This window comes from Delphinapterus leucas, chromosome 16, assembly GCF_059928025.1.
Source record: "Delphinapterus leucas isolate spDelLeu-1000000601 "Yukka" chromosome 16, BTC_Dleu_Yukka2, whole genome shotgun sequence".
Lineage (NCBI taxonomy): Eukaryota > Metazoa > Chordata > Mammalia > Artiodactyla > Monodontidae > Delphinapterus > Delphinapterus leucas.
The window spans coordinates 23,171,304-23,177,303 of NC_143144.1; the positions used below are offsets into that span (position 1 = coordinate 23,171,304).

Sequence of the window (6,000 nt, forward strand, 5' to 3'; positions counted from 1 at the left end):
TAATTATATATATTTAAATATATATTTATATATATTTACATAAAACGTTGAATTTGATAAGCCCTTGATGAAAATGCTTACAGTGTGATTTTATAATCAGAGAAAAAGAAAATCTTAAAAGGAAGTGCCCAACCAAACATCTTCATGTTTTTCTTATTATAAAAACTAACACAAACTTCACATTCCTGTTTTCAAATTAATTTTTATTTACATCAGTGTTGTACATCCTCATGAGTTTTGGGTTTTTTAAAGGACATAGTATTCCAAGTTTTTAACAAAAAAGTGGAAGACTTGCCTCATACCTCCCTCTGCCTAGAGGCAAATAGGGTAAAACATTTAGCTATTTCTTCTTGTATTTTTCACCATTTTTCTAAATGATGTTTCTACTTCAGAACTTCTTTTAAGTTTAATGTATTGCACCGCTGTATCCGCACTAAAGCCTTGATCAAACAATAACAAAATGGCAAGAATACATCAAGGCCTGAATAAAAGCCAAGTCTAAGTTTCACCAATGAGACAATGCAAAAACAAAAACAAAAAATGAGTTTAGGGCCATATTTGTACATATTACATATGAATATAGTGTATATATTATATATAAAATAGTCAAATGCCTACATGTAATACTTAAATTTCATTATTTAGTTATATATAAAATGATCAAATGACATGTAATATTCAACTTTTTAAATTTACTTATACATATTTAAAATACTATATTATGAAAAACTGTATTAATTTAAGAATAGTGCTATTCTTCCATTGTATGAGAAACTTTGTAAGGTTATAAGTATGAGGTATCTACATTTTTTTCTAAAGGATGATCTGGGGAAAAACTTTGCTTTATATTTGAACATACATAATACTTCCTCAATTTGGGAATTCTTCAATCATTTTAATTTTTTAAATCATTTTCACAATTTATTCTCTTTTTTAAGTTGTATATTGATTAGAAAAGTCTTCATTACTTATTTTAATAAATATTAGCACCTTTTTGGAGTATTATTTAATACAGGTAAGCATGTGTTTTGAGAAAAGTAGAGTGCACTTATTTATTTCTACTCTTTTCCCCAAAACTAACCTTTAAACTTGCTGCAGGACTTCCCTGGTGGTGCAGTGGTTAAGAATACGCCTGGCAATGCAGGGGACACGGGTTCGATCCCTGGTCCAGGAAGATACCACATGCCTCAGAGCAACTAAGCCCATGCACCACGACTACTGAGCCTGTGCTCTAGAGCCCACGAACCACAACTACTGAAACCCGCGTGCTGCAACTACTGAAGCCCACGCACCTAGAGCCCGTGCTCTGCAACAAGAGAAGCCCCCGCTCCCCACAACTAGAGAAAGCCCACGCACAGAAACGAAGGCCCAACGCAGCCAAAAATAAATAATTAATTAATTAATTAAAAAAATTTAAACTTGTTGCAGCACCTTATGATAGGGTGTATTTTTAATGTTCACTGGGTTTTTCCCTCTAATGGTAAAGGTAATAAAAATCATGTTGGGACCACTATCTAGTATTCTGAAGAAATGATAAATGATAAAGCTACAGCCATTCCTCCTTATATCAAAATAAATTACAGATAACCAAATAACTCAGAAGCCATAGAAAAAAATTAATAAACATGACTATGCAAAAATTAAGCACATGTGGGCCTCTCACCTTCTGAGATGGCCTACACTCTCTCTGTGGAGTGTTTCTCTCTAAATAAATCCACTTCTTACCTTAAAAGAAAAAGAAAAAGGACTTCCCTGGTGATCCAGTGGTTAAGAATCCCCCTTCCAATGCAGGGGACGTGGGTTCGATCCCTGGTCCTATTAATATCCCACATGCCAAGGAGCAACTAAGACCACACACTCTAGAGCCCATGCGCCACAACCAGAGAGACCGTGCACCACAACAAAAGATCCCGTGTGCTGCAACTAAGACCTGACACAGCCAAATAAATAAATATTTTAAAAATAATAATAATAAAGAAAGGATTTTCTCTAAAAAAAATTAAGCACATGTGTGTGGCATAAAAATACAAAAGCAAAATCAGGAGATAAATAATGTACAAGGAAAAAAATTTCACAATTCCCGTAACAGACAAAAGGCTGACTTCCCCAGTTTAAAAAAAGTGCAAACAAATCAGTAAGTAAAAGATTAACAGGACTTCCTCGGTGGCACAGTGGTTAAGAATCCACCTGCCAAAAAAAAAAAAAAAGAATCCACCTGCCAATGAAGGGGCACGGGTTCGAGCCCTGGTCCTGGAAGATCCCACATACCGTGGAGCAACTAAGCCCATGTTCCACAACGACTGAGCCTGCTCTCTAGAGCCCACGTACCACAACTACTGAAGCCTGTGCACCTAGAGCTCGTGCTCTGCAACAATAGAATCCACCACAATGAGAAGCCGTGCACCACAACTAAGAGTAGCCCCCACTCGCCACAGCTAGGGAAAGCCTGAGTGCAGCAACGAAGACCCAATGCAGCCAAAAATAAATAAATAAATTTATTTAAAAAAAATATTAACAACCCAACAGAAAATTGGGTCAAGAATATGACTACTTTCAGAAACATAAATAACCAATAAACATATAACTATAAGTGCAACCTCAGTCATAATTATGAAACTGCTAATCACTCAAAGGAAGATAAATTGTTCACCTCTCAGAGAAGCAAAATGCCTAAAGTTTGATAATACCCGGTGCTAGAGCAGAAGTGAGAAAGTAAACACCTTCATACATTGTCGGATATGAGTGTAAATTGGTACAATTTAGCAATTTGGTGGTATTTATCAACTTTTATAAAACTTATATCTTGTTGACTGGACAATTTTTCTCTACAAATTTACCCTGTGATGTACACCAAAATATGTTCAAGGAGGTCATTGCAAAATTCTTTGCAACAGAAAAAAATTGGAAACAACCAAAATGTCCCTCAATGGGATGGAGAAGAAGAGATCAGTGGATGAATAAAGTACGGTATTTGTGTTATGAACTACTACTATAAAGCCATTAAAAAAAGAGTAAGATAACTCTTTTTGTGCAGTATGGAGAGATCTCTATGATGGATTATCACATGAAAAAGGAAGGTTGAGAAGAGTATGATAGCATTATCTCTTCTGGGCACTTTTTCATAATTCATATATTTATTGGGAAAAAAATCCCTGCAAAAGTGGACCCCTGGATTTCAAATCCGTTTTGTTCAAGGGTCAACTGTATGTACATTTGCACCTGATTTTTTTCTTTAAAAATCATATATGTGGATTCCTTTTCAGAGAGGGAGCTGGGCAGGTATAGAAGAAAGGCTTTTAGCTTCAGCTAACATCTTTCTGAACTGTTTGTACGAAGTCAATATAGTCATCTCACCACTTTTGTTTTCTTCTTTATGCTTTGTTGGTATGCTTTTTAAAAGAGCAAATATAACTTAACTTACAAATGCTGGTTTTTAAAAAAACTTTAAAAATACATAGTACAAAATATAGCATAGAAATCTCATAGAACTTTTTAACATCGCTGAAGTTCTTTGCACCTCAAGACGCGCAGCGTCAGGGCCCTAACCTCAGGACCAGAAAAACCGCCCAGTCTCCTCGGCCCCTGGCCTACAACTCCCACAAGGCATCGCGAAAACTGCGTATAAAGGAGCGACAGGAGACAGCCCAGTTACTTCTGGTCTCCAGGAAACGTCCCTCCGGAAGTGCTTTTTTTTTTTTTAACGTCACAGGTCGTAGGCTTTAAGTGGGAAGAAGAAAGCTAACTGCTCAAAAGTGAAGGAGAAAGGCTGGAAGGTAAGAGTTTACAGGCCCTAGAAGCTCCGAACGAGGACAGAAATTAGGCAGCCCATAGGTGAGCTCTGCGCGGCTAGCTACCAGAGTCGTTCTCAGATGTGCAGCTCTCCTCCTGCTTGTCCCTTTTCCTTCCAGTCTCACGCTAAGTTCTGTCGTGCAGGGCAAAATCGGCACCTTTCCCTTGAGGTTCTTCGAAACCTGAGCTTCCAAGGCGCCAAACCCCAAGTTCCAGAAAGTACCTGCAACCATTCGTTCTGATTTCCCTGCTCCCGGCTCAGGCTGGAATTTTGGACACCAGCTGAGCTCTCTGATAAAAAGGCCTAGTTTCCGATTTAGCTCCTACCTCCCAACGTCTTTTCCTCAGAACCTGCTGCTCTGTTCCAACATAAGATCCAGTGGAAAGAAAACGGAACCTGCCAGGACCTTAGCCTCCCTATGTTTTAGTCCCTGCATTTTATTAGGCTGCCTGATAAAATCCCTCCGTGACTGCCAGAGTAAAACAGCATTCTGAGACAAGAACAGGATATATTTAAAAATTTTTTTAAAAGTCTTTCTGTTAAGTCAGACATAGAATCTGTAAATGATTCGTTAAAGGCTGTCGAAACATTGCTTTGAGGTTTTAATCAAGTGCAAAGTGCAATGACAAATGCTAGTAATTCACTTGTTAATGTGTGCGAATAGCGATAGTGGGGGACGGGAGTAAATGGGAACTCTGCTTAGTTTGGCTGTGAACCTAAAACTGCTCTGAAAAATTCTTTATTTTTTAAAAATAATGGTAATAACAGGAAGTATAATCACCATTATTGAGCTCCTACTCTGTTCCAGGTAAAGCTAGCATTTGAACCGTGCTGTGTCTGACTCCAAAGCTCATAGTGAATAAAATGCATTAAAACCCTGCACCAGATTATCTGGCCAGAATTTAGGCATTTCAGAAAATGCACTTGACAAGGCTGTTAAGAGACCTGATTTGTCGTATCAGCTCTCTACTGGCTCCTTGTTGACCCACACTTCCTTGATTTGAGAAGGAGGATGTCAGATCAGAGCAATGATTCTCAAACTTAAAACTGCACACGAATCACCTGGTGATTTGGTGAAGCTAAAACATCTGCTTCAGGATGTCTAGGTGAGGTCTGAGATTCTGCATTTGTGACAAGCCCCCAGGTGAAGTCCCTGTTAATCCAGGAGCCACACTTGGAATAGCAGAGGGCAGGATGATCTCTGAGATCCTTTCAAGTTCTAACACTCTCACAGTGGATCGTTCTGTCCCCCCTCTAACCTTAGCACCTTTGCTCTTAAGGAAATATTGAAGGATCTGTCAAAAAAAGAGAGTGACAGGGGCCTCTCTGGTGGCGCAGTGGTTGAGAGTCCGCCTGCCGATGCAGGGGACACGGGTTCGTGCCCCGATCCGGGAAGATCCCACATGCCGCGGAGCGGCTGGGCCTGTGAGCCATGGCTGCTGAGCCTACGCACCCGGAGCCTGTGCTCCGCAACGGGAGACGCCGCAACAGTGAGAGGCCCGCGTACCGCAAAAAAAAAAAAAAAAGTTACAGAAGTAAAGATTCTTAACTGAAGCCAACATATGAAAATAAAAAATAACTTTATAATGTCTCTGGAAAGATACCCAGGAAACCCATAAGAGTAGCTGCCTTCAGGGAGGCAGGCTTGATGGCTCAAGGACAGGAATGGCAGGTAAACTTTACTGTGTACTTTTATACCTTTCTCATTTTTACTATGTGTGTGTGCTCTCTTTTTAAAAAATAATTCATTTTTGTGCTCGCTTTGGCAGCACATATACTAAAATTGGAACGATGCAGAGAAGATTACCATGACCCCTGTGCAAGGATCACACGCAAATTCGTGAAGCGTTCCATATTTTTAGTCATGTACCACAATGTTCATTGCAGCTCTATTTACAATAGCCAGGACATGGAAGCAACCTAAGTGCCCATGGACAGATGAATGGATAAAGAAGATGTAGCACATGTATACAATGGAATATTACTCAACCATAAAAAGGAACGAAATTGAGTTATTTGTAGTGAGGTGGATGTACCTAGAGTCTGTCATACAGAGTGAAGTAAGTCAGAAAGAGAAAAATACCATATGCTAACACATATATATGGAATCTAAAAAAAAAGGTCATGAAGAACCTGGGGCAAGATGGGAATAAAGACACAGACCTACTAGAGAATGGACTTGAGGACACTGGGAGGGGGAAGGGTAAGCT

At 39.2% G+C, this 6,000-nt stretch overlaps 1 non-coding gene across 1 annotated transcript; it reads left to right on the plus strand.

Annotated features, from left to right (window-relative positions):
* Positions 1-5,543: 5,543 nt before the first annotated feature.
* Positions 5,544-5,650, plus strand: LOC115801521 (U6 spliceosomal RNA). Its single transcript, XR_004021825.2, has one exon. It is a non-coding gene; the product is annotated as a U6 spliceosomal RNA (small nuclear RNA).
* The last annotated feature ends 350 nt before the right edge of the window (positions 5,651-6,000 follow it).